The sequence below is a fragment of the Eucyclogobius newberryi genome, unplaced genomic scaffold, assembly GCF_026437365.1.
Source record: "Eucyclogobius newberryi isolate DKJ021-1_F unplaced genomic scaffold, fEucNew1.0.hap1 SCAF_36, whole genome shotgun sequence".
Classification (NCBI taxonomy): Eukaryota; Metazoa; Chordata; class Actinopteri; order Gobiiformes; family Gobiidae; genus Eucyclogobius; species Eucyclogobius newberryi.
In genome coordinates, this window is record NW_027316012.1 from 414,332 (window position 1) to 440,331 (window position 26,000).

At 39.5% G+C, this 26,000-nt stretch overlaps 20 non-coding genes across 20 annotated transcripts; all 20 read left to right on the forward strand.

Annotated features, from left to right (window-relative positions):
* Positions 1-270: 270 nt before the first annotated feature.
* On the forward strand, positions 271-344 carry trnai-aau (transfer RNA isoleucine (anticodon AAU)). The gene has a single exon. It is a non-coding gene; the product is annotated as a tRNA-Ile (tRNA).
* Positions 345-4,717: 4,373 nt separating this feature from the next.
* On the forward strand, positions 4,718-4,791 carry trnai-aau (transfer RNA isoleucine (anticodon AAU)). The gene has a single exon. It is a non-coding gene; the product is annotated as a tRNA-Ile (tRNA).
* A 413-nt stretch (positions 4,792-5,204) lies between these two features.
* Positions 5,205-5,278, forward strand: trnai-aau (transfer RNA isoleucine (anticodon AAU)). Its single transcript has one exon. It is a non-coding gene; the product is annotated as a tRNA-Ile (tRNA).
* Positions 5,279-7,757: 2,479 nt separating this feature from the next.
* On the forward strand, positions 7,758-7,831 carry trnai-aau (transfer RNA isoleucine (anticodon AAU)). The gene has a single exon. It is a non-coding gene; the product is annotated as a tRNA-Ile (tRNA).
* A 1,708-nt stretch (positions 7,832-9,539) lies between these two features.
* trnai-aau (transfer RNA isoleucine (anticodon AAU)) lies at positions 9,540-9,613 on the forward strand. The gene has a single exon. It is a non-coding gene; the product is annotated as a tRNA-Ile (tRNA).
* An 857-nt stretch (positions 9,614-10,470) lies between these two features.
* Positions 10,471-10,544, forward strand: trnai-aau (transfer RNA isoleucine (anticodon AAU)). The gene has a single exon. It is a non-coding gene; the product is annotated as a tRNA-Ile (tRNA).
* Positions 10,545-11,397: 853 nt separating this feature from the next.
* On the forward strand, positions 11,398-11,471 carry trnai-aau (transfer RNA isoleucine (anticodon AAU)). The gene has a single exon. It is a non-coding gene; the product is annotated as a tRNA-Ile (tRNA).
* Positions 11,472-12,328: 857 nt separating this feature from the next.
* trnai-aau (transfer RNA isoleucine (anticodon AAU)) lies at positions 12,329-12,402 on the forward strand. The gene has a single exon. It is a non-coding gene; the product is annotated as a tRNA-Ile (tRNA).
* Positions 12,403-14,185: 1,783 nt separating this feature from the next.
* Positions 14,186-14,259, forward strand: trnai-aau (transfer RNA isoleucine (anticodon AAU)). The gene has a single exon. It is a non-coding gene; the product is annotated as a tRNA-Ile (tRNA).
* Positions 14,260-15,112: 853 nt separating this feature from the next.
* On the forward strand, positions 15,113-15,186 carry trnai-aau (transfer RNA isoleucine (anticodon AAU)). Its single transcript has one exon. It is a non-coding gene; the product is annotated as a tRNA-Ile (tRNA).
* An 853-nt stretch (positions 15,187-16,039) lies between these two features.
* On the forward strand, positions 16,040-16,113 carry trnai-aau (transfer RNA isoleucine (anticodon AAU)). Its single transcript has one exon. It is a non-coding gene; the product is annotated as a tRNA-Ile (tRNA).
* Positions 16,114-16,965: 852 nt separating this feature from the next.
* On the forward strand, positions 16,966-17,039 carry trnai-aau (transfer RNA isoleucine (anticodon AAU)). The gene has a single exon. It is a non-coding gene; the product is annotated as a tRNA-Ile (tRNA).
* Positions 17,040-17,451: 412 nt separating this feature from the next.
* On the forward strand, positions 17,452-17,525 carry trnan-auu (transfer RNA asparagine (anticodon AUU)). Its single transcript has one exon. It is a non-coding gene; the product is annotated as a tRNA-Asn (tRNA).
* A 410-nt stretch (positions 17,526-17,935) lies between these two features.
* trnai-aau (transfer RNA isoleucine (anticodon AAU)) lies at positions 17,936-18,009 on the forward strand. Its single transcript has one exon. It is a non-coding gene; the product is annotated as a tRNA-Ile (tRNA).
* Positions 18,010-18,862: 853 nt separating this feature from the next.
* On the forward strand, positions 18,863-18,936 carry trnai-aau (transfer RNA isoleucine (anticodon AAU)). The gene has a single exon. It is a non-coding gene; the product is annotated as a tRNA-Ile (tRNA).
* An 853-nt stretch (positions 18,937-19,789) lies between these two features.
* On the forward strand, positions 19,790-19,863 carry trnai-aau (transfer RNA isoleucine (anticodon AAU)). Its single transcript has one exon. It is a non-coding gene; the product is annotated as a tRNA-Ile (tRNA).
* Positions 19,864-20,715: 852 nt separating this feature from the next.
* Positions 20,716-20,789, forward strand: trnai-aau (transfer RNA isoleucine (anticodon AAU)). The gene has a single exon. It is a non-coding gene; the product is annotated as a tRNA-Ile (tRNA).
* Positions 20,790-21,201: 412 nt separating this feature from the next.
* On the forward strand, positions 21,202-21,275 carry trnan-auu (transfer RNA asparagine (anticodon AUU)). The gene has a single exon. It is a non-coding gene; the product is annotated as a tRNA-Asn (tRNA).
* An 881-nt stretch (positions 21,276-22,156) lies between these two features.
* Positions 22,157-22,230, forward strand: trnan-auu (transfer RNA asparagine (anticodon AUU)). The gene has a single exon. It is a non-coding gene; the product is annotated as a tRNA-Asn (tRNA).
* Positions 22,231-22,640: 410 nt separating this feature from the next.
* On the forward strand, positions 22,641-22,714 carry trnai-aau (transfer RNA isoleucine (anticodon AAU)). The gene has a single exon. It is a non-coding gene; the product is annotated as a tRNA-Ile (tRNA).
* Positions 22,715-26,000: the final 3,286 nt, after the last annotated feature.

A 26,000-nucleotide genomic window follows, 5' to 3' on the forward strand; every position in this document is an offset into this window, starting at 1 on the left:
TAAAAACCTGCTGTTTTTTTTGGGCCTAAACTGCTGGATTTATGTCAGGTATAATCCCACGTTTGTTGCTTTGTTATGTGTCAATTTAAGGAAATCTCTTTTCAGACTTAGAGGTCAGAACACTTAATTCAATCTCATTTGAACCGTACCTAAAGCGCCAAAAATGTGCAAAATTGCTCTTCCTTTTACATCCCTGAAGGTACCATCAAGCAAATTCTAGTCTTATATAGTCACATAAGCACATTTTGACATTTTACTCCTGACAACTTTGGCTGGTTAGCTCAGTTGGTTAGAGCGTGGTGCTAATAACGCCAAGGTCGTGGGTTCGATCCCCATACTAGCCAGTTGCTTGAGAAATAGTTTAAATATTGCAAACGTGCCGATTTTAATTGGGCTGGATCGTTGTTAGGTAAAGCCGATCTTTAGTACTGAAGGTACAAACGAAGCAAGACCTACCTAAAAACCTGCTGCTTTTTTTTGGCCTAAACTGCTGGATTTATGTCAGGTAAAACCCCACGTTTGTTGCTTTGTTATGTGTCAATTTAAGGAAATCTCTTTTCAGACTTAGAGGTCAGAACTCTTATTGCAATCCCATTTGAACCGTACCTAAAGCGCCAAAAATGTGCAAAATTGCTCTTCCTTTTACATCCCTGAAGGTACTTTCAAGCCAACTCTTATATTATATGGTCCCTTGCGCACATTTTGACATTTTACATGTGGAAAATGTGGCTGGTTAGCGTGATACTAATAACACCAAGGTCGAGGGTTAGATCATCATTCTAGCCAGTTGAGTACATTTAGCAAATGTAAGATATTGATTAAGAAAGAATTTAACTATTACAAACCTTCCGATTTTCATTGGGCTGGATCGTTGTTAGGTAAAGCCAATCTTTAGTACTGATGGTACAAACGAAGCAAGACCTTCTACCTAAAAACCTGCTGTTTTTTTTTTTGGCCTAAACTGCTGGATTTATGTCAGGTATAATCCCACGTTTGTTGCTTTGTTATGTGTCAATTTAAGGAAATCTCTTTTCAGACTTAGAGGTCAGAACACTTATTGCAATCCCATTTGAACCGTACCTAAAGCGCCAAAAATGTGCAAAATTGCTCTTCCTTTTACATCCCTGAAGGTACCTTCAAGCAAATTCTAGTCTTATATAGTCACATGAGCACATTTTGACATACTAGCCAGTTTAGTATGTGTGGCGGGTGAAAGATTTTGCTTGAGAAATAGTTTAAATATTACAAACCTGCCGATTTTCATTGGGCTGGATCGTTGTTAGGTAAAGCCGATCTTTAGTACTGATGGTACAAACGAAGCAAGACCTTCTACCTAAAAACCTGCTGCTTTTTTTGGCCTAAACTGCTGGATTTATGTCAGGTAAAACCCCACGTTTGTTGCTTTGTTATGTGTCAATTTAAGGAAATCTCTTTTCAGACTTAGAGGTCAGAACACTTATTGCAATCCCATTTGAACCGTACCTAAAGCGCCAAAAATGTGCAAAATTGCTCTTCCTTTTACATCCCTGAAGGTACCTTCAAGCAAATTCTAGTCTTATATAGTCACATGAGCACATTTTGACATACTAGCCCAGTTTAGTATGTGTGGCGGTTGAAAGATTTTGCTTGAGAAATAGTTTAAATATTACAAACCTGCCGATTTTCATTGGGCTGGATCGTTGTTAGGTAAAGCCGATCTTTAGTACTGATGGTACAAACGAAGCAAGACCTTCTACCTAAAAACCTGCTGCTTTTTTTTGGCCTAAACTGCTGGATTTATGTCAGGTAAAACCCCACGTTTGTTGCTTTGTTATGTGTCAATTCAAGGAAATCTCTTTTCAGACTTAGAGGTCAGAACACTTATTGCAATCCCATTTGAACCATACCTAAAGCGCCAAAAATGTGCAAAATTGCTCTTCCTTTTACATCCGTGAAGGTACCTTCAAGCAAATTCTAGTCGTTTTAAGTCACATGAGCAGATTTTGACATTTTAAACCTGAGAACCTTTGCTGGTTAGCTCAGTTGGTTAGAGCGTGGTGCTAATAACACCAAGGTTGTGGGTTCGATGCCCATACTAGCCAGTTTAGTATGTGTGGCGGTTGAAAGATTTTGCTTGAGAAATATTTTAAATATTACAAACCTGCCGATTTTCATTGGGCTGGATCGTTGTTAGGTAAAGCCGATCTTTAGTACTGATGGTACAAACGAAGCAAGACCTTCTACCTAAAAACCTGCTGCTTTTTTTTGGCCTAAACTGCTGGATTTATGTCAGGTAAAACCCCACGTTTGTTGCTTTGTTATGTGTCAATTCAAGGAAATCTCTTTTCAGACTTAGAGGTCAGAACACTTATTGCAATCCCATTTGAACCATACCTAAAGCGCCAAAAATGTGCAAAATTGCTCTTCCTTTTACATCCGTGAAGGTACCTTCAAGCAAATTCTAGTCGTTTTAAGTCACATGAGCAGATTTTGACATTTTAAACCTGAGACCCTTTGCTGGTTAGCTCAGTTGGTTAGAGCGTGGTGCTAATAACACCAAGGTTGTGGGTTCGATGCCCATACTAGCTAGTTTAGTATGTGTGGCGGTTGAAAGATTTTGCTTGAGAAATAGTTTAAATATTACAAACCTGCCGATTTTCATTGGGCTGGATCGTTGTTAGGTAAAGCCGATCTTTAGTACTGGTGGTACAAACGAAGCAAGACCTTCTACCTAAAAACCTGCTGGTTTTTTTTGGCCTAAACTGCTGGATTTATGTCAGGTATAATCCCACGTTTGTTGCTTTGTTATGTGTCAATTTAAGGAAATCTCTTTTCAGACTTAGAGGTCAGAACACTTAATTCAATCCCATTTGAACCGTACCTAAAGCGCCAAAAATGTGCAAAATTGCTCTTCCTTTTACATCCCTGAAGGTACCTTCAAGCAAATTCTAGTCTTATATAGTCACATAAGCACATTTTGACCTTTTCCTCCTGACAACGTTGGCTGGTTAGCTCAGTTGGTTAGAGCGTGGTGCTAATAACGCCAAGTTCGTGGGTTTGATCCCCATAATAGCCAGTTGCTTGAGAAATTGTTTAAATATTGCAAACGTGCCGATTTTAATTGGGCTGGATCGTTGTTAGGTAAAGCCGATCTTTAGTACTGAAGGTACAAACGAAGCAAGACCTACCTAAAAACCTGCTGCTTTTTTTTGGCCTAAACTGCTGGATTTATGTCAGGTAAAACCCCACGTTTGTTGCTTTGTTATGTGTCAATTTAAGGAAATCTCTTTTCAGACTTAGAGGTCAGAACTCTTATTGCAATCCCATTTGAACCGTACCTAAAGTGCCAAAAATGTGCAAAATTGCTCTTCCTTTTACATCCCTGAAGGTACCTTCAAGCCAACTCTTATATTATATGGTCCCTTGCGCACATTTTGACATTTTACATGTGGAAAATGTGGCTGGTTAGCGTGATACTAATAACACCAAGGTCGAGGGTTAGATCATCATTCTAGCCAGTTGAGTACATTTAGCAAATGTAAGATATTGATTAAGAAAGAATTTAACTATTACAAACCTTCCGATTTTCATTGGGCTGGATCGTTGTTAGGTAAAGCCAATCTTTAGTACTGATGGTACAAACGAAGCAAGACCTTCTACCTAAAAACCTGCTGTTTTTTTTTTGGCCTAAACTGCTGGATTTATGTCAGGTATAATCCCACGTTTGTTGCTTTGTTATGTGTCAATTTAAGGAAATCTCTTTTCAGACTTAGAGGTCAGGACACTTATTTCAATCCCATTTGAACCGTACCTAAAGCGCCAAAAATGTGCAAAATTGCTCTTCCTTTTACATCCCTGAAGGTACCTTCAAGCAAATTCTAGTCTTATATAGTCACATGAGCACATTTTGACATACTAGCCAGTTTAGTATGTGTGGCGGGTGAAAGATTTTGCTTGAGAAATAGTTTAAATATTACAAACCTGCCGATTTTCATTGGGCTGGATCGTTGTTAGGTAAAGCCGATCTTTAGTACTGATGGTACAAACGAAGCAAGACCTTCTACCTAAAAACCTGCTGCTTTTTTTGGCCTAAACTGCTGGATTTATGTCAGGTAAAACCCCACGTTTGTTGCTTTGTTATGTGTCAATTTAAGGAAATCTCTTTTCAGACTTAGAGGTCAGAACACTTATTGCAATCCCATTTGAACCGTACCTAAAGCGCCAAAAATGTGCAAAATTGCTCTTCCTTTTACATCCCTGAAGGTACCTTCAAGCAAATTCTAGTCTTATATAGTCACATGAGCACATTTTGACATACTAGCCCAGTTTAGTATGTGTGGCGGTTGAAAGATTTTGCTTGAGAAATAGTTTAAATATTACAAACCTGCCGATTTTCATTGGGCTGGATCGTTGTTAGGTAAAGCCGATCTTTAGTACTGATGGTACAAACGAAGCAAGACCTTCTACCTAAAAACCTGCTGCTTTTTTTTGGCCTAAACTGCTGGATTTATGTCAGGTATAATCCCACGTTTGTTGCTTTGTTATGTGTCAATTCAAGGAAATCTCTTTTCAGACTTAGAGGTCAGAACACTTATTGCAATCCCATTTGAACCGTACCTAAAGCGCCAAAAATGTGCAAAATTGCTCTTCCTTTTACATCCGTGAAGGTACCTTCAAGCAAATTCTAGTCGTTTTAAGTCACATGAGCAGATTTTGACATTTTAAACCTGAGAACCTTGGCTGGTTAGCTCAGTTGGTTAGAGCGTGGTGCTAATAACGCCAAGGTTTTGGGTTCGATGCCCATACTAGCCAGTTTAGTATGTGTGGGGGTTGAAAGATTTTGCTTGAGAAATAGTTTAAATATTACAAACCTGCCGATTTTCATTGGGCTGGATCGTTGTTAGGTAAAGCCGATCTTTAGTACTGGTGGTACAAACGAAGCAAGACCTTCTACCTAAAAACCTGCTGTTTTTTTTTGGCCTAAACTGCTGGATTTATGTCAGGTATAATCCCACGTTTGTTGCTTTGTTATGTGTCAATTTAAGGAAATCTCTTTTCAGACTTAGAGGTCAGAACACTTAATTCAATCCCATTTGAACCGTACCTAAAGCGCCAAAAATGTGCAAAATTGCTCTTCCTTTTACATCCCTGAAGGTACCTTCAAGCAAATTCTAGTCTTATATAGTCACATGAGCACATTTTGACATTTTACTCATGACAATTTTGGCTGGTTAGCTCAGTTGGTTAGAGCGTGGTGCTAATAACGCCAAGGTCGTGGGTTCGGTCCCCATACTAGCCAGTTGCTTGAGAAATAATTTAAATATTGCAAACGTGCCGATTTTCGTTGGGCTGGATTGTTGTTAGGTAAAGCCGATCTTTAGTACTGAAGGTACAAACGAAGCAAGACCTTCTACCTAAAAACCTGCTGTTTTTTTTTTTGGCCTAAACTGCTGGATTTATGTCAGGTATAATCCCACGTTTGTTGCTTTGTTATGTGTCAATTTAAGGAAATCTCTTTTCAGACTTAGAGGTCAGAACACTTATTGCAATCCCATTTGAACCGTACCTAAAGCGCCAAAAATGTGCAAAATTGCTCTTCCTTTTACATCCCTGAAGGTACCTTCAAGCAAATTCTAGTCTTATATAGTCACATGAGCACATTTTGACATACTAGCCAGTTTAGTATGTGTGGCGGGTGAAAGATTTTGCTTGAGAAATAGTTTAAATATTACAAACCTGCCGATTTTCATTGGGCTGGATCGTTGTTAGGTAAAGCCGATCTTTAGTACTGATGGTACAAACGAAGCAAGACCTTCTACCTAAAAACCTGCTGCTTTTTTTGGCCTAAACTGCTGGATTTATGTCAGGTAAAACCCCACGTTTGTTGCTTTGTTATGTGTCAATTTAAGGAAATCTCTTTTCAGACTTAGAGGTCAGAACACTTATTGCAATCCCATTTGAACCGTACCTAAAGCGCCAAAAATGTGCAAAATTGCTCTTCCTTTTACATCCCTGAAGGTACCTTCAATCAAATTCTAGTCTTATATAGTCACATGAGCACATTTTGACATACTAGCCCAGTTTAGTATGTGTGGCGGTTGAAAGATTTTGCTTGAGAAATAGTTTAAATATTACAAACCTGCCGATTTTCATTGGGCTGGATCGTTGTTAGGTAAAGCCGATCTTTAGTACTGATGGTACAAACGAAGCAAGACCTTCTACCTAAAAACCTGCTGCTTTTTTTTGGCCTAAACTGCTGGATTTATGTCAGGTAAAACCCCACGTTTGTTGCTTTGTTATGTGTCAATTCAAGGAAATCTCTTTTCAGACTTAGAGGTCAGAACACTTATTGCAATCCCATTTGAACCATACCTAAAGCGCCAAAAATGTGCAAAATTGCTCTTCCTTTTACATCCGTGAAGGTACCTTCAAGCAAATTCTAGTCGTTTTAAGTCACATGAGCAGATTTTGACATTTTAAACCTGAGAACCTTTGCTGGTTAGCTCAGTTGGTTAGAGCGTGGTGCTAATAACACCAAGGTTGTGGGTTCGATGCCCATACTAGCCAGTTTAGTATGTGTGGCGGTTGAAAGATTTTGCTTGAGAAATAGTTTAAATATTACAAACCTGCCGATTTTCATTGGGCTGGATCGTTGTTAGGTAAAGCCGATCTTTAGTACTGGTGGTACAAACGAAGCAAGACCTTCTACCTAAAAACCTGCTGTTTTTTTTTGGCCTAAACTGCTGGATTTATGTCAGGTATAATCCCACGTTTGTTGCTTTGTTATGTGTCAATTTAAGGAAATCTCTTTTCAGACTTAGAGGTCAGAACACTTATTGCAATCCCATTTGAACCGTACCTAAAGCGCCAAAAATGTGCAAAATTGCTCTTCCTTTTACATCCCTGAAGGTACCTTCAAGCAAATTCTAGTCTTATATAGTCACATGAGCACATTTTGACATACTAGCCAGTTTAGTATGTGTGGCGGGTGAAAGATTTTGCTTGAGAAATAGTTTAAATATTACAAACCTGCCGATTTTCATTGGGCTGGATCGTTGTTAGGTAAAGCCGATCTTTAGTACTGATGGTACAAACGAAGCAAGACCTTCTACCTAAAAACCTGCTGCTTTTTTTTGGCCTAAACTGCTGGATTTATGTCAGGTAAAACCCCACGTTTGTTGCTTTGTTATGTGTCAATTCAAGGAAATCTCTTTTCAGACTTAGAGGTCAGAACACTTATTGCAATCCCATTTGAACCATACCTAAAGCGCCAAAAATGTGCAAAATTGCTCTTCCTTTTACATCCCTGAAGGTACCTTCAAGCAAATTCTAGTCTTATATAGTCACATGAGCACATTTTGACATACTAGCCCAGTTTAGTATGTGTGGCGGTTGAAAGATTTTGCTTGAGAAATAGTTTAAATATTACAAACCTGCCGATTTTCATTGGGCTGGATCGTTGTTAGGTAAAGCCGATCTTTAGTACTGATGGTACAAACGAAGCAAGACCTTCTACCTAAAAACCTGCTGCTTTTTTTTGGCCTAAACTGCTGGATTTATGTAGGGTATAATCCCACGTTTGTTGCTTTGTTATGTGTCAATTCAAGGAAATCTCTTTTCAGACTTAGAGGTCAGAACACTTATTGCAATCCCATTTGAACCGTACCTAAAGCGCCAAAAATTGCTCTTCCTTTTACATCCGTGAAGGTACCTTCAAGCAAATTCTAGTCGTTTTAAGTCACATGAGCAGATTTTGACATTTTAAACCTGAGAACCTTGGCTGGTTAGCTCAGTTGGTTAGAGCGTGGTGCTAATAACGCCAAGGTTGTGGGTTCGATGCCCATACTAGCCAGTTTAGTATGTGTGGGGGTTGAAAGATTTTGCTTGAGAAATAGTTTAAATATTACAAACCTGCCGATTTTCATTGGGCTGGATCGTTGTTAGGTAAAGCCGATCTTTAGTACTGGTGGTACAAACGAAGCAAGACCTTCTACCTAAAAACCTGCTGTTTTTTTTTGGCCTAAACTGCTGGATTTATGTCAGGTATAATCCCACGTTTGTTGCTTTGTTATGTGTCAATTTAAGGAAATCTCTTTTCAGACTTAGAGGTCAGAACACTTATTGCAATCCCATTTGAACCGTACCTAAAGCGCCAAAAATGTGCAAAATTGCTCTTCCTTTTACATCCCTGAAGGTACCTTCAAGCAAATTCTAGTCTTATATAGTCACATGAGCACATTTTGACATTTTACTCATGACAATTTTGGCTGGTTAGCTCAGTTGGTTAGAGCGTGGTGCTAATAACGCGAAGGTCGTGGGTTCGGTCCCCATAATAGCCAGTTGCTTGAGAAATAGTTTAAATATTGCAAACGTGCCGATTTTAATTGGGCTGGATCGTTGTTAGGTAAAGCCGATCTTTAGTACTGAAGGTACAAACGAAGCAAGACCTACCTAAAAACCTGCTGCTTTTTTTTGGCCTAAATTGCTGGATTTATGTCAGGTAAAACCCCACGTTTGTTGCTTTGTTATGTGTCAATTTAAGGAAATCTCTTTTCAGACTTAGAGGTCATAACTCTTATTGCAATCCCATTTGAACCGTACCTAAAGCGCCAAAAATGTGCAAAATTGCTCTTCCTTTTACATCCCTGAAGGTACCTTCAAGCCAACTCTTATATTATATGGTCCCTTGCGCACATTTTGACATTTTACATGTGGAAAATGTGGCTGGTTAGCGTGATACTAATAACACCAAGGTCGAGGGTTAGATCATCATTCTAGCCAGTTGAGTACATTTAGCAAATGTAAGATATTGATTAAGAAAGAATTTAACTATTACAAACCTTCCGATTTTCATTGGGCTGGATCGTTGTTAGGTAAAGCCAATCTTTAGTACTGATGGTACAAACGAAGCAAGACCTTCTACCTAAAAACCTGCTGTTTTTTTTTTGGCCTAAACTGCTGGACCGTACCTAAAGCGCCAAAAATGTGCAAAATTGCTCTTCCTTTTACATCCGTGAAGGTACCTTCAAGCCAACTCTTATATTATATGGTCCCTTGCGCACATTTTGACATTTTACATGTGGAAAATGTGGCTGGTTAGCGTGGTACTAATAACACCAAGGTCGAGGGTTAGATCCCCATTCTAGCCAGTTGAGTAAGTTTAGTATATGTAAGATATTGATTAAGAAAGAATTTAACTATTACAAACCTTCCTATTTTCATTGGGCTGGATCGTTGTCAGGTAAAGCCAATCTTTAGTACTGAAGGTACAAACGAAGCAAGACCTTATACTTAAAAACTGCTGCTTTTTTTGGCCTAAACTAGTGGATTTATGTCAGGTATAATCCCACGTTTGGTGCTTTGTTATGTGTCAATTTAAGGAAATCTCTTTTCAGACTTAGAGGTCAGAACACTTATTGCAATCCCATTTGAACCGTACCTAAAGCGCCAAAAATGTGCAAAATTGCTCTTCCTTTTACATCCCTGAAGGTACCTTCAAGCAAATTCTAGTCTTATATAGTCACATGAGCACATTTTGACATTTTACTCATGACAATTTTGGCTGGTTAGCTCAGTTGGTTAGAGCGTGGTGCTAATAACGCCAAGGTCGTGGGTTCGGTCCCCATACTAGCCAGTTGCTTGAGAAATAATTTAAATATTGCAAACGTGCCGATTTTCGTTGGGCTGGATTGTTGTTAGGTAAAGCCGATCTTTAGTACTGAAGGTACAAACGAAGCAAGAGCTACCTAAAAACCTGCTGCTTTTTTTTGGCCTAAACTGCTGGATTTATGTCAGGTAAAACCCCACGTTTGTTGCTTTGTTATGTGTCAATTTAAGGAAATCTCTTTTCAGACTTAGAGGTCAGAACTCTTATTGCAATCCCATTTGAACCGTACCTAAAGCGCCAAAAATGTGCAAAATTGCTCTTCCTTTTACATCCCTGAAGGTACCTTCAAGCCAACTCTTATATTATATGGTCCCTTGCGCACATTTTGACATTTTACATGTGGAAAATGTGGCTGGTTAGCGTGATACTAATAACACCAAGGTCGAGGGTTAGATCATCATTCTAGCCAGTTGAGTACATTTAGCAAATGTAAGATATTGATTAAGAAAGAATTTAACTATTACAAACCTTCCGATTTTCATTGGGCTGGATCGTTGTTAGGTAAAGCCAATCTTTAGTACTGATGGTACAAACGAAGCAAGACCTTCTACCTAAAAACCTGCTGTTTTTTTTTTTGGCCTAAACTGCTGGATTTATGTCAGGTATAATCCCACGTTTGTTGCTTTGTTATGTGTCAATTTAAGGAAATCTCTTTTCAGACTTAGAGGTCAGAACACTTAATTCAATCCCATTTGAACCGTACCTAAAGCGCCAAAAATGTGCAAAATTGCTCTTCCTTTTACATCCCTGAAGGTACCTTCAAGCAAATTCTAGTCTTATATAGTCACATAAGCACATTTTGACCTTTTCCTCCTGACAACGTTGGCTGGTTAGCTCAGTTGGTTAGAGCGTGGTGCTAATAACGCCAAGGTCGTGGGTTCGGTCCCCATACTAGCCAGTTGCTTGAGAAATAGTTTAAATATTGCAAACGTACCGATTTTCGTTGGGCTGGATTGTTGTTAGGTAAAGCCGATCTTTAGTACTGAAGGTACAAACGAAGCCAGACCTACCTAAAAACCTGCTGCTTTTTTTTGGCCTAAACTGCTGGATTTATGTCAGGTAAAACCCCACGTTTGTTGCTTTGTTATGTGTCAATTTAAGGAAATCTCTTTTCAGACTTAGAGGTCAGAACACTAATTGCAATCCCATTTGAACCGTACCTAAAGCGCCAAAAATGTGCAAAATTGCTCTTCCTTTTACATCCCTGAAGGTACCTTCAAGCCAACTCTTATATTATATGGTCCCTTGCGCACATTTTGACATTTTACATGTGGAAAATGTGGCTGGTTAGCGTGGTACTAATAACACCAAGGTCGAGGGTTAGATCCCCATTCTAGCCAGTTGAGTAAGTTTAGTATATGTAAGATATTGATTAAGAAAGAATTTAACTATTACAAACCTTCCTATTTTCATTGGGCTGGATCGTTGTCAGGTAAAGCCAATCTTTAGTACTGAAGGTACAAACGAAGCAAGACCTTATACTTAAAAACTGCTGCTTTTTTTGGCCTAAACTAGTGGATTTATGTCAGGTATAATCCCACGTTTGGTGCTTTGTTATGTGTCAATTTAAGGAAATCTCTTTTCAGACTTAGAGGTCAGAACACTTATTGCAATCCCCTTTGAACCGTACCTAAAGCGCCAAAAATGTGCAAAATTGCTCTTCCTTTTACATCCCTGAAGGTACCTTCAAGCAAATTCTAGTCTTATATAGTCACATGAGCACATTTTGACATTTTACTCATGACAATTTTGGCTGGTTAGCTCAGTTGGTTAGAGCGTGGTGCTAATAACGCCAAGGTCGTGGGTTCGGTCCCCATACTAGCCAGTTGCTTGAGAAATAATTTAAATATTGCAAACGTGCCGATTTTCGTTGGGCTGGATTGTTGTTAGGTAAAGCCGATCTTTAGTACTGAAGGTACAAACGAAGCAAGAGCTACCTAAAAACCTGCTGCTTTTTTTTGGCCTAAACTGCTGGATTTATGTCAGGTAAAACCCCACGTTTGTTGCTTTGTTATGTGTCAATTTAAGGAAATCTCTTTTCAGACTTAGAGGTCAGAACTCTTATTGCAATCCCATTTGAACCGTACCTAAAGCGCCAAAAATGTGCAAAATTGCTCTTCCTTTTACATCCCTGAAGGTACCTTCAAGCCAACTCTTATATTATATGGTCCCTTGCGCACATTTTGACATTTTACATGTGGAAAATGTGGCTGGTTAGCGTGATACTAATAACACCAAGGTCGAGGGTTAGATCATCATTCTAGCCAGTTGAGTACATTTAGCAAATGTAAGATATTGATTAAGAAAGAATTTAACTATTACAAACCTTCCGATTTTCATTGGGCTGGATCGTTGTTAGGTAAAGCCAATCTTTAGTACTGATGGTACAAACGAAGCAAGACCTTCTACCTAAAAACCTGCTGTTTTTTTTTTTGGCCTAAACTGCTGGATTTATGTCAGGTATAATCCCACGTTTGTTGCTTTGTTATGTGTCAATTTAAGGAAATCTCTTTTCAGACTTAGAGGTCAGAACACTTATTTCAATCCCATTTGAACCGTACCTAAAGCGCCAAAAATGTGCAAAATTGCTCTTCCTTTTACATCCCTGAAGGTACCTTCAAGCAAATTCTAGTCTTATATAGTCACATGAGCACATTTTGACATTTTACTCATGACATTTTTTGCTGGTTAGCTCAGTTGGTTAGAGCGTGGTGCTAATAACGCCAAGGTCGTGGGTTCGGTCCCCATACTAGCCAGTTGCTTGAGAAATAGTTTAAATATTGCAAACGTGCCGATTTTCGTTGGGCTGGATTGTTGTTAGGTAAAGCCGATCTTTAGTACTGAAGGTACAAACGAAGCCAGACCTACCTAAAAACCTGCTGCTTTTTTTTGGCCTAAACTGCTGGATTTATGTCAGGTAAAACCCCACGTTTGTTGCTTTGTTATGTGTCAATTTAAGGAAATCTCTTTTCAGACTTAGAGGTCAGAACACTTATTGCAATCCCATTTGAACCGTACCTAAAGCGCCAAAAATGTGCAAAATTGCTCTTCCTTTTACATCCCTGAAGGTACCTTCAAGCCAACTTTTATATTATATGGTCCCTTGCGCACATTTTGACATTTTACATGTGGAAAATGTGGCTGGTTAGCGTGGTACTAATAACACCAAGGTCGAGGGTTAGATCCCCATTCTAGCCAGTTGAGTAAGTTTAGTATATGTAAGATATTGATTAAGAAAGAATTTAACTATTACAAACCTTCCTATTTTCATTGGGCTGGATCGTTGTTAGGTAAAGCCAATCTTTAGTCCTGAAGGTACAAACGAAGCAAGACCTTATACTTAAAAACTGCTGCTTTTTTTGGCCTAAACTAGTGGATTTATGTGAGGTATAATCCCACGTTTGGTGCTTTGTTATGTGTCAATTTAAGGAAATCTCTTTTCAGACTTAGAGGTCAGAACACTTAATTCAATCCCATTTGAACCGTACCTAAAGCGCCAAAAATGTGCAAAATTGCTCTTCCTTTTACATCCCTGAAGGTACCTTCAAGCAAATTCTAGTCTTATATAGTAACATGAGCACATTTTGACATTTTACTCATGAGAACTTTGGCTGGTTAGCTCAGTTGGTTAGAACGTGGTGCTAATACCACCGAGGTTGTGGGTTTGATCCCCATACTAGCCAGTTGCTTGAGACATAGTTTAAATATTGCAAACGTGCCGATTTTCATTGGGTTGGATCGTTGTTAGGTAAAGCCGATCTTTAGTACTGAAGGTACAAACGAAGCAAGACCTACCTAAAAACCTGCTGCTTTTTTTGGCCTAAACTGCTGGATTTATGTCAGGTAAAACCCCACGTTTGTTGCTTTGTTATGTGTCAATTTAAGGAAATCTCTTTTCAGACTTAGAGGTCAGAACTCTTATTGCAATCCCATTTGAACCGTACCTAAAGCGCCAAAAATGTGCAAAATTGCTCTTCCTTTTACATCCCTGAAGGTACCTTCAAGCCAACTCTTATATTATATGGTCCCTTGCGCACATTTTGACATTTTACATGTGGAAAATGTGGCTGGTTAGCGTGATACTAATAACACCAAGGTCGAGGGTTAGATCATCATTCTAGCCAGTTGAGTACATTTAGCAAATGTAAGATATTGATTAAGAAAGAATTTAACTATTACAAACCTTCCGATTTTCATTGGGCTGGATCGTTGTTAGGTAAAGCCAATCTTTAGTACTGATGGTACAAACGAAGCAAGACCTTCTACCTAAAAACCTGCTGTTTTTTTTTTTGGCCTAAACTGCTGGATTTATGTCAGGTATAATCCCACGTTTGTTGCTTTGTTATGTGTCAATTTAAGGAAATCTCTTTTCAGACTTAGAGGTCAGAACACTTATTTCAATCCCATTTGAACCGTACCTAAAGCGCCAAAAATGTGCAAAATTGCTCTTCCTTTTACATCCCTGAAGGTACCTTCAAGCAAATTCTAGTCTTATATAGTCACATGAGCACATTTTGACATTTTACTCATGACATTTTTTGCTGGTTAGCTCAGTTGGTTAGAGCGTGGTGCTAATAACGCCAAGGTCGTGGGTTCGGTCCCCATACTAGCCAGTTGCTTGAGAAATAGTTTAAATATTGCAAACGTGCCGATTTTCGTTGGGCTGGATTGTTGTTAGGTAAAGCCGATCTTTAGTACTGAAGGTACAAACGAAGCCAGACCTACCTAAAAACCTGCTGCTTTTTTTTGGCCTAAACTGCTGGATTTATGTCAGGTAAAACCCCACGTTTGTTGCTTTGTTATGTGTCAATTTAAGGAAATCTCTTTTCAGACTTAGAGGTCAGAACACTAATTGCAATCCCATTTGAACCGTACCTAAAGCGCCAAAAATGTGCAAAATTGCTCTTCCTTTTACATCCCTGAAGGTACCTTCAAGCCAACTCTTATATTATATGGTCCCTTGCGCACATTTTGACATTTTACATGTGGAAAATGTGGCTGGTTAGCGTGGTACTAATAACACCAAGGTCGAGGGTTAGATCCCCATTCTAGCCAGTTGAGTAAGTTTAGTATATGTAAGATATTGATTAAGAAAGAATTTAACTATTACAAACCTTCCTATTTTCATTGGGCTGGATCGTTGTCAGGTAAAGCCAATCTTTAGTACTGAAGGTACAAACGAAGCAAGACCTTATACTTAAAAACTGCTGCTTTTTTTGGCCTAAACTAGTGGATTTATGTCAGGTATAATCCCACGTTTGGTGCTTTGTTATGTGTCAATTTAAGGAAATCTCTTTTCAGACTTAGAGGTCAGAACACTTATTGCAATCCCATTTGAACCGTACCTAAAGCGCCAAAAATGTGCAAAATTGCTCTTCCTTTTACATCCCTGAAGGTACCTTCAAGCAAATTCTAGTCTTATATAGTCACATGAGCACATTTTGACATTTTACTCATGACAATTTTGGCTGGTTAGCTCAGTTGGTTAGAGCGTGGTGCTAATAACGCCAAGGTCGTGGGTTCGGTCCCCATACTAGCCAGTTGCTTGAGAAATAGTTTAAATATTGCAAACGTGCCGATTTTCGTTGGGCTGGATTGTTGTTAGGTAAAGCCGATCTTTAGTACTGAAGGTACAAACGAAGCCAGACCTACCTAAAAACCTGCTGCTTTTTTTTGGCCTAAACTGCTGGATTTATGTCAGGTAAAACCCCACGTTTGTTGCTTTGTTATGTGTCAATTTAAGGAAATCTCTTTTCAGACTTAGAGGTCAGAACACTTATTGCAATCCCATTTGAACCGTACCTAAAGCGCCAAAAATGTGCAAAATTGCTCTTCCTTTTACATCCCTGAAGGTACCTTCAAGCCAACTTTTATATTATATGGTCCCTTGCGCACATTTTGACATTTTACATGTGGAAAATGTGGCTGGTTAGCGTGGTACTAATAACACCAAGGTCGAGGGTTAGATCCCCATTCTAGCCAGTTGAGTAAGTTTAGTATATGTAAGATATTGATTAAGAAAGAATTTAACTATTACAAACCTTCCTATTTTCATTGGGCTGGATCGTTGTTAGGTAAATCCAATCTTTAGTACTGAAGGTACAAACGAAGCAAGACCTTATACTTAAAAACTGCTGCTTTTTTTGGCCTAAACTAGTGGATTTATGTCAGGTATAATCCCACGTTTGGTGCTTTGTTATGTGTCAATTTAAGGAAATCTCTTTTCAGACTTAGAGGTCAGAACACTTATTGCAATCCCATTTGAACCGTACCTAAAGCGCCAAAAATGTGCAAAATTGCTCTTCCTTTTACATCCCTGAAGGTACCTTCAAGCAAATTCTTGTCTTATATAGTCACATGAGCACATTTTGACATTTTACTCATGACAATTTTGGCTGGTTAGCTCAGTTGGTTAGAGCGTGGTGCTAATAACGACAAGGTCGTGGGTTCGATCCCCATACTAGCCAGTTGCTTGAGAAAAAGTTTAAATATTGCAAACGTGCCAATTTTCATTGGGCTGGATCGTTGTTAGGTAAAGCCGATCTTTAGTACTGAAGGTACAAACGAAGCAAGACCTACCTAAAAACCTGCTGCTTCTTTTTGGCCTAAACTGCTGGAGTTATGTCAGGTAAAACCCCACGTTTGTTGCTTTGTTATGTGTCAATTTAAGGAAATCTCTTTTCAGACTTAGAGGTCAGAACTCTTATTGCAATCCCATTTGAACCGTACCTAAAGCGCCAAAAATGTGCAAAATTGCTCTTCCTTTTACATCCCTGAAGGTACCTTCAAGCCAACTCTTATATTATATGGTCCCTTGCGCACATTTTGACATTTTACATGTGGAAAATGTGGCTGGTTAGCGTGGTACTAATAACACCAAGGTCGAGGGTTAGATCATCATTCTAGCCAGTTGAGTACATTTAGCACATGTAAGATATTGATTAAGAAAGAATTTAACTATTACAAACCTTCCGATTTTTATTGGGCTGGATCGTTGTTAGGTAAAGCCAATCTTTAGTACTGAAGGTACAAACGAAGCAAGACCTTCTACTTAAAAACTGCTGCTTTTTTGGCCTAAACTAGTGGATTTATGTCAGGTAAAACCCCACGTTTGTTGCTTTGTTATGTGTCAATTCAAGGAAATCTCTTTTCAGACTTAGAGGTCAGAACACTCATTGCAATCCCATTTGAACCGTACCTAAAGCGCCAAAAATGTGCAAAATTGCTCTTCCTTTTACATCCGTGAAGGTACCTTCAAGCAAATTCTAGTCGTATAAAGTCACATGAGCACATTTTGACATTTTGAACTTGAGAAACTTGTCTGGTTAGCTCAGTTGGTTAGAGCGTGGTGCTAATAATGCCAAGGTCGTGGGTTCGATCCCCATACTAGCCAGTCAAATACATATAAGACATGAAGTATTTTGCTTGAGAAATAGTTTAAATATTACAAACCTGCCAATTTTCATTGGGCTGGATCGTTGTTAGGTAAAGCCGATCTTTAGTACTGAAGGTACAAACGAAGCAAGACCTTCTACCTAAAAACATGCTGGTTTTTTTGGCCTAAACTGCTGGATTTATGTCAGGTATAATCCCACGTTTGTTGCTTTGTTATGTGTCAATTTAAGGAAATCTCTTTTCAGACTTAGAGGTCAGAACACTTATTGCAATCCCATTTGAACCGTACCTAAAGCGCCAAAAATGTGGAAAATTGCTCTTCCTTTTACATCCCTGAAGGTACCTTCAAGCAAATTCTAGTCGTATAAAGTCACATGAGCACATTTTGACATTTTAAACCTGAGAACCTTGGCTGGTTAGCTCAGTTGGTTAGAGCGTGGTGCTATTAACACCAAGGTTGTGGGTTCGATGCCCATACTAGTCAGTTTAGTATGTGTGGCGGTTGAAAGATTTTGCTTAGGAAATAGTTTAAATATTACAAACCTGCCGATTTTCATTGGGCTGGATCGTTGTTAGGTAAAGCCGATCTTTAGTACTGATGGTACAAACGAAGCAAGACCTTCTACCTTAAAAATGCTGCTTTTTTTGGCCTAAACTAGTGGATTTATGTCAGGTATAATCCCACGTTTGGTGCTTTGTTATGTGTCAATTTAAGGAAATCTCTTTTCAGACTTAGAGGTCAGAACACTTATTTCAATCCCATTTGAACCGTACCTAAAGCGCCAAAAATGTGCAAAATTGCTCTTCCTTTTACATCCCTGAAGGTACCTTCAAGCAAATTCTAGTCTTATATAGTCACATGAGCACATTTTGACATTTATTCATGACAATTTTGGCTGGTTAGCTCAGTTGGTTAGAGCGTGGTGCTAATAACGCCAAGGTCGTGGGTTCGGTCCCCATACTAGCCAGTTGCTTGAGAAATAGTTTAAATATTGCAAACGTGCCGATTTTCGTTGGGCTGGATTGTTGTTAGGTAAAGCCGATCTTTAGTACTGAAGGTACAAACGAAGCCAGACCTACCTAAAAACCTGCTGCTTTTTTTTGGCCTAAACTGCTGGATTTATGTCAGGTAAAACCCCACGTTTGTTGCTTTGTTATGTGTCAATTTAAGGAAATCTCTTTTCAGACTTAGAGGTCAGAACACTTATTGCAATCCCATTTGAACCGTACCTAAAGCGCCAAAAATGTGCAAAATTGCTCTTCCTTTTACATCCCTGAAGGTACCTTCAAGCCAACTCTTATATTATATGGTCCCTTGCGCACATTTTGACATTTTACATGTGGAAAATGTGGCTGGTTAGCGTGGTACTAATAACACCAAGGTCGAGGGTTAGATCCCCATTCTAGCCAGTTGAATAAGTTTAGTATATGTAAGATATTGATTAAGAAAGAATTTAACTATTACAAACCTTCCTATTTTCATTGGGCTGGATCGTTGTTAGGTAAAGCCAATCTTTAGTACTGAAGGTACAAACGAAGCAAGACCTTATACTTAAAAACTGCTGCTTTTTTTGGCCTAAACTAGTGGATTTATGTCAGGTATAATCCCACGTTTGGTGCTTTGTTATGTGTCAATTTAAGGAAATCTCTTTTCAGACTTAGAGGTCAGAACACTTATTGCAATCCCATTTGAACCGTACCTAAAGCGCCAAAAATGTGCAAAATTGCTCTTCCTTTTACATCCCTGAAGGTACCTTCAAGCAAATTCTTGTCTTATATAGTCACATGAGCACATTTTGACATTTTACTCATGACAATTTTGGCTGGTTAGCTCAGTTGGTTAGAGCGTGGTGCTAATAACGCCAAGGTCGTGGGTTCGGTCCCCATACTAGCCAGTTGCTTGAGAAATAGTTTAAATATTGCAAACGTGCCGATTTTCGTTGGGCTGGATTGTTGTTAGGTAAAGCCGATCTTTAGTACTGAAGGTACAAACGAAGCCAGACCTACCTAAAAACCTGCTGCTTTTTTTTGGCCTAAACTGCTGGATTTATGTCAGGTAAAACCCCACGTTTGTTGCTTTGTTATGTGTCAATTTAAGGAAATCTCTTTTCAGACTTAGAGGTCAGAACACTTATTGCAATCCCATTTGAACCGTACCTAAAGCGCCAAAAATGTGCAAAATTGCTCTTCCTTTTACATCCCTGAAGGTACCTTCAAGCCAACTCTTATATTATATGGTCCCTTGCGCACATTTTGACATTTTACATGTGGAAAATGTGGCTGGTTAGCGTGGTACTAATAACACCAAGGTCGAGGGTTAGATCCCCATTCTAGCCAGTTGAGTAAGTTTAGTATATGTAAGATATTGATTAAGAAAGAATTTAACTATTACAAACCTTCCTATTTTCATTGGGCTGGATCGTTGTTAGGTAAAGCCAATCTTTAGTACTGAAGGTACAAACGAAGCAAGACCTTATACTTAAAAACTGCTGCTTTTTTTGGCCTAAACTAGTGGATTTATGTCAGGTATAATCCCACGTTTGGTGCTTTGTTATGTGTCAATTTAAGGAAATCTCTTTTCAGACTTAGAGGTCAGAACACTTATTGCAATCCCATTTGAACCGTACCTAAAGCGCCAAAAATGTGCTAAATTGCTCTTCCTTTTACATCCCTGAAGTTACCTTCAAGCAAATTCTAATCTTATATAGTCACATGAGCACATTTTGACATTTTACTCATGACAATTTTGGCTGGTTAGCTCAGTTGGTTAGAGCGTGGTGCTAATAACGACAAGGTCGTGGGTTCGATCCCCATACTAGCCAGTTGCTTGAGAAAAAGTTTAAATATTGCAAACGTGCCAATTTTCATTGGGCTGGATCGTTGTTAGGTAAAGCCGATCTTTAGTACTGAAGGTACAAACGAAGCAAGACCTACCTAAAAACCTGCTGCTTCTTTTTGGCCTAAACTGCTGGAGTTATGTCAGGTAAAACCCCACGTTTGTTGCTTTGTTATGTGTCAATTTAAGGAAATCTCTTTTCAGACTTAGAGGTCAGAACTCTTATTGCAATCCCATTTGAACCGTACCTAAAGCGCCAAAAATGTGCAAAATTGCTCTTCCTTTTACATCCCTGAAGGTACCTTCAAGCCAACTCTTATATTATATGGTCCCTTGCGCACATTTTGACATTTTACATGTGGAAAATGTGGCTGGTTAGCGTGGTACTAATAACACCAAGGTCGAGGGTTAGATCATCATTCTAGCCAGTTGAGTACATTTAGCACATGTAAGATATTGATTAAGAAAGAATTTAACTATTACAAACCTTCCGATTTTTATTGGGCTGGATCGTTGTTAGGTAAAGCCAATCTTTAGTACTGAAGGTACAAACGAAGCAAGACCTTCTACTTAAAAACTGCTGCTTTTTTGGCCTAAACTAGTGGATTTATGTCAGGTAAAACCCCACGTTTGTTGCTTTGTTATGTGTCAATTCAAGGAAATCTCTTTTCAGACTTAGAGGTCAGAACACTCATTGCAATCCCATTTGAACCGTACCTAAAGCGCCAAAAATGTGCAAAATTGCTCTTCCTTTTACATCCGTGAAGGTACCTTCAAGCAAATTCTAGTCGTATAAAGTCACATGAGCACATTTTGACATTTTGAACTTGAGAAACTTGTCTGGTTAGCTCAGTTGGTTAGAGCGTGGTGCTAATAATGCCAAGGTCGTGGGTTCGATCCCCATACTAGCCAGTCAAATACATATAAGACATGAAGTATTTTGCTTGAGAAATAGTTTAAATATTACAAACCTGCCAATTTTCATTGGGCTGGATCGTTGTTAGGTAAAGCCGATCTTTAGTACTGATGGTACAAACGAAGCAAGACCTTCTACCTAAAAACCTGCTGTTTTTTTTGGCCTAAACTGCTGGATTTATGTCAGGTATAATCCCACGTTTGTTGCTTTGTTATGTGTCAATTTAAGGAAATCTCTTTTCAGACTTAGAGGTCAGAACACTTATTGCAATCCCATTTGAACCGTACCTAAAGCGCCAAAAATGTGAAAAATTGCTCTTCCTTTTACATCCCTGAAGGTACCTTCAAGCAAATTCTAGTCGTATAAAGTCACATGAGCACATTTTGACATTTTAAACCTGAGAACCTTGGCTGGTTAGCTCAGTTGGTTAGAGCGTGGTGCTATTAACGCCAAGGTTGTGGGTTCGATGCCCATACTAGTCAGTTTAGTATGTGTGGCGGTTGAAAGATTTTGCTTAGGAAATAGTTTAAATATTACAAACCTGCCGATTTTCATTGGGCTGGATCGTTGTTAGGTAAAGCCGATCTTTAGTACTGATGGTACAAACGAAGCAAGACCTTCTACCTAAAAACTGCTGCTTTTTTTGGCCTAAACTAGTGGATTTATGTCAGGTATAATCCCACGTTTGGTGCTTTGTTATGTGTCAATTTAAGGAAATCTCTTTTCAGACTTAGAGGTCAGAACTCTTATTGCAATCCCATTTGAACCGTACCTAAAGCGCCAAAAATGTGCAAAATTGCTCTTCCTTTTACATCCCTGAAGGTACCTTCAAGCCAACTCTTATATTATATGGTCCCTTGCGCACATTTTGACATTTTACATGTGGAAAATGTGGCTGGTTAGCGTGGTACTAATAACACCAAGGTCGAGGGTTAGATCCCCATTCTAGCCAGTTGAGTAAGTTTAGTATATGTAAGATATTGATTAAGAAAGAATTTAACTATTACAAACCTTCCTATTTTCATTGGGCTGGATCGTTGTTAGGTAAAGCCAATCTTTAGTACTGAAGGTACAAACGAAGCAAGACCTTATACTTAAAAACTGCTGCTTTTTTTGGCCTAAACTAGTGGATTTATGTCAGGTATAATCCCACGTTTGGTGCTTTGTTATGTGTCAATTTAAGGAAATCTCTTTTCAGACTTAGAGGTCAGAACACTTATTGCAATCCCATTTGAACCGTACCTAAAGCGCCAAAAATGTGGAAAATTGCTCTTCCTTTTACATCCCTGAAGGTACCTTCAAGCAAATTCTAGTCGTATAAAGTCACATGAGCACATTTTGACATTTTAAACCTGAGAATCTTGGCTGGTTAGCTCAGTTGGTTAGAGCGTGGTGCTATTAACGCCAAGGTTGTGGGTTCGATGCCCATACTAGTCAGTTTAGTATGTGTGGCTGTTGAAAGATTTTGCTTAGGAAATTGTTTAAATATTACAAACCTGCCGATTTTCATTGGGCTGGATCGTTGTTAGGTAAAGCCGATCTTTAGTACTGATGGTACAAACGAAGCAAGACCTTCTACCTAAAAACTGCTGCTTTTTTTGGCCTAAACTAGTGGATTTATGTCAGGTATAATCCCACGTTTGGTGCTTTGTTATGTGTCAATTTAAGGAAATCTCTTTTCAGACTTAGAGGTCAGAACACTTATTGCAATCCCATTTGAACCGTACCTAAAGCGCCAAAAATGTGCAAAATTGCTCTTCCTTTTACATCCCTGAAGGTACCTTCAAGCAAATTCTAGTCTTATATAGTCACATGAGCACATTTTGACATTTATTCATGACAATTTCGGCTGGTTAGCTCAGTTGGTTAGAGCGTGGTGCTAATAACGCCAAGGTCGTGGGTTCGGTCCCCATACTAGCCAGTTGCTTGAGAAATAGTTTAAATATTGCAAACGTGCCGATTTTCGTTGGGCTGGATTGTTGTTAGGTAAAGCCGATCTTTAGTACTGAAGGTACAAACGAAGCCAGACCTACCTAAAAACCTGCTGCTTTTTTTTGGCCTAAACTGCTGGATTTATGTCAGGTAAAACCCCACGTTTGTTGCTTTGTTATGTGTCAATTTAAGGAAATCTCTTTTCAGACTTAGAGGTCAGAACACTTATTGCAATCCCATTTGAACCGTACCTAAAGCGCCAAAAATGTGCAAAATTGCTCTTCCTTTTACATCCCTGAAGGTACCTTCAAGCCAACTCTTATATTATATGGTCCCTTGCGCACATTTTGACATTTTACATGTGGAAGATGTGGCTGGTTAGCGTGGTACTAATAACACCAAGGTCGAGGGTTAGATCCCCATTCTAGCCAGTTGAGTAAGTTTAGTATATGTAAGATATTGATTAACCCTTTAAGCGCCAAAGTCGCAGAAATGCAACTTTACCGTACAAGGAAATTAATGAAATAATAGTAGAAAATGAATCACTTCAGTCATTGGTCGGTTCGGTGCAACTTCCCTTTATTAGCCAGGTATGATCCAGGGCAGATCCGGTAAGGAAAAAAATGGCTGGAGGAAGTACACGTGGCATGCAATTTACAGCAGATTCTGACTCTGAAGGGTATTATCCCCCCGAGAGTGACGATGGATTTCCAAGTGGAGATGAAGGGACTTCGAAACAACGGACAGGTGCAAAGGACAGACGGAGGCGAGGAACCAGTGGAACCAGTGGCTGCAGTAAAACTTGCCCGGTGGATGAGAGCTGGGACATGCTGAGAGAGGTCGAGGTATTTGAGGCATGGATCAAACCTTTTGAAGACCCAGTTGGCTACACAGGAGAGATGGATCTGACGGATGCTAATCCATTTGATATTCTGTCACTCTTTCTGACCGATCAGTTTTGGACTTTCATTACTGATGAGACAAATAGATATGCACATCAGTGTATGGCACCTATGATTCTGAAGCCACATTCAAGATTTCTTGAGTGGTATGATGTATCAGTCACCGAAATGAAAGCTTTCTTCGCTTTGCATCTCTCCATGGGCCTTGTTGAGAAACCTGAAATCGAGGATTACTGGGGAACATTTTGGCTTACACAAACGCCTGGATTTGGAAATGTAATGTCAAGAAACAGATTTGAAATCATTCTTTCGTTCTTTCATTTTGTCAACAATAATGATTATGTGAGAACAGGCGAGCCCGGGCACGATAAACTGTTCAAAGTCCGCCCAATAATAGATTTGATTATTCCCAAATTTGCAGCAGTTTACAGTCCAATCAAGGAGCTTTCTTTAGATGAAATGACAATAGCTTTCAAGGGGAGATCTTCACTAAAATGTTACTCTCCGAATAAACCTGACAAATATGGCTATAGAGTGTATGCCCTGAGTGAAAGCTGTTCAGGGTATGTTTTGCGCTGGTCAATGCACACTGGACAGTACAAAAATAATGCAAGCAACATCAGTGCAACACACGCAGTTGTCCGTGAGTTGGTTTCTCCCTTTACGGGCAAAGGACACGAGATTTACATGGACAGTTACTATACCTCGCCTGTAATTGCAAATGAATTAGCAGATTTGGAAACTGGACTGTGTGGGACGGTAAGGATTACCAGGTTGGGGATGCCAAAATGCCTTGGTAAAAGTGTCTTACAGCTGAAAAAAGGAGATGACCCAGTTTTTTGCAGAAAGGGAAAACTCCTGGCTTGTGCTTGGCACGATACTAAACGTCTCACCATGTTGTCCACAGTCCATGGAAATGATTGTGTTCAGAGGAGGATCCGATCCAAGACAGATGACACTGGCTTCCGTGACATCAAAAGACCTGTATGTGTCGACCAGTACAACGCCTACATGGGTGGAGTGGACACTGCTGACCAGAGGATGAAGACATACCTCTTTCCACACAGGTCCCGGAAATGGTATCATCGCATATTCAATGCCATTATAAGCATAAGTATTGTCAACTCACACATCATATACACCAAATCCACTCCAGGCCCACACAAACCTTTAAAGGTTTACATTCAGAACATTATTGATGCATTACTGGCTGATCACTCCAAAAAACAAGAAAGGCGCTCAAGACCGGAGGGTGAAATGCCACAGAGACTCACAGAGCGTCATTGGCTTTGTCAAGCAGAGGGACGTCCAGACTGCGCCGTGTGCTCTGACCGCTCTCGTACCAAAGGCAGGCGGCAAACAAAGTACAGGTGCCGTCAGTGTGGCGTTGGCCTCTGTGCGGTTCCATGCAACGAGAGATACCATACGCTAAAAAACTTTAAATGCTGTCATTTGGATATGTAAAAGTGCAGGGTACCTTGACCCTGGATGGACATCTTTTCTGTGATGGCTCTCTCCTTTCTTCACTGCTTTCTCCACAACCTGCCTGGCACCAATGATGGATGTATAAGTTGGAAAAATAAAAAAAATGAAAAAAATACATAATAAATACCGTGTTTGTCATCATTTGGTCAGAACTTGTAATCAGGGCCCGAGTTTGAAGATGTGAGCAAAAGGGGTGAAAATGGGTTAAAATGTGAAAAAACACCAAAATGAGCAAAATGAAATAATCCCCCATCATCAGTGCACAGTTTGCCCCCAGAAAAGCACTCCCCTGGGGCCTGGAGGTGATCTGACCACCAGAATATAGTACCATATACCCCTGCTGGTCTTAGAAAAAAAACCGAGCTTCCAGCCAATAGTACACTATACCCGAGGGACTCTGTCGTTTTTCGGCAATAGTACACTATACCCGAGGGACTCTGTCGTTTTTCGGCAATAGTACACTATACCCGAGGGACTCTGTCGTTTTTCGGCAATAGTACACTATACCCGAGGGACTCTGTCGTTTTTCGGCAATAGTACACTATACCCGAGGGACTCTGTCGTTTTTCGGCAATAGTACACTATACCCGAGGGACTCTGTCGTTTTTCCGGGCCGTAGTATGAAGTTGTGAGCAAAAGGGGTGAAAATGGGTTAAAATGTGAAAAAACACCAAAATGAGCAAAATGAAATAATCCCCCATCATCAGTGCACTGTTTGCCCCCAGAAAAGCACTCCCCTGGGGCCTGGAGGTGATCTGACCATCAGAGTATAGCACCATATGCCCCTGAGGGACTTAGAGTAAAAACCGAAATAGTACACTATACCTGAAAAGACTCTGTCATTTTTCGGCAATAGTACACTATATACCGTTGGACTTAGTCGTTTTT